The sequence below is a fragment of the Nematolebias whitei genome, chromosome 14, assembly GCF_014905685.2.
Source record: "Nematolebias whitei isolate Nwh7 chromosome 14, NemWhi1, whole genome shotgun sequence".
NCBI lineage: Eukaryota > Metazoa > Chordata > Actinopteri > Cyprinodontiformes > Rivulidae > Nematolebias > Nematolebias whitei.
In genome coordinates this window covers 26695295-26696420 of record NC_056511.1, presented here as the reverse complement: position 1 = coordinate 26696420, position 1126 = coordinate 26695295, and positions in this window count along the sequence as shown.

The window sequence follows — 1126 nt, the reverse complement described above, 5'->3', positions numbered from 1 at the left end:
CCCCCCCCCCCCCCCCCACCATCAGAAGAAGCATCTTTCCATCTTCTCTGTCCTGTGCGGGCGTTGACGTGCTACATAGCATGCACGGCCGCAATGCGTCAGACTCAACATTTGTTTGTGCATTATAGAGATGCATCTGCAGGTTGCCCGTTATCCACCCAGCGCCTGTCACACTGGCTGTGTGAGGCCATTTCTGAAGCCTACAGATTTAGAGCCTCCTGATAACCTCAGGGTGCACTCGACCAGGAGTATCGCATCTTCAGCTGCTTTGCATAATGGTAAGACAATGCAGGATATTTGCTCAACACCCTGCTCATTTATTCGCTTTTATCTACGTTATGTGACGACTCGTTCCGTGACACATTCTGTCCTTAGTGTTTTAACAGAATGAATATTGTTGTTTCATGGAACCTCATTTAAACTCACATCTGACTGCATGCATTTACAGTGTATGATTTTGTTATCAGTCACAAGTTGTGACTGTTGTTCTTGTTCTATAGTTATTAATCAGTTCATGACTATTGTTACCAATCAGTTCATTTGATTAATAATCAGTTCAATTGTTATTATTAATCTGTTCATATTGATCAGCCATGAATCTGTTTGGTTCATGGCCTTTTTTTCAGCTTCTTCCTTTCCCCGTTGAAAGATTTTCTGGGGCGTTCATGCACTCAGAACGCATAGCTACACAGCACGCGTCTGTGCATGGTACGCATGATTACGCAACGCGTAATTACGCACATGGAGAGCTGAGTGACAAGACGTTTTGGTCAAACTGCCGCTTAGTATGGTGTTTGAATGGACCCAGTGAGGCGAGAACTACATCTGCTTCGCCTTTAACCCACTAAGCGACAGCTCTTAAAGGGCGAAGCCTATACAAAATAGAACGTTGGTTACATACTGTAACCCCAGATTCTATGAGTATAGGCGTAGCCCTTTAAGCGTCAGGCCTCACTGGCTCCTAAATGGCTGAAGAAAAAGCTATTTGGGAGCCGATTACACGCTCTTAACGTAATTTATACGGACCGGGTGGGGCCCACACAACAGGTGGGCGTGGACTAAATTTTTTCAGTGCAATGCTTTGCATGATGGGATAAAACCCACTAAACGACAGCTCTTAAAGTGC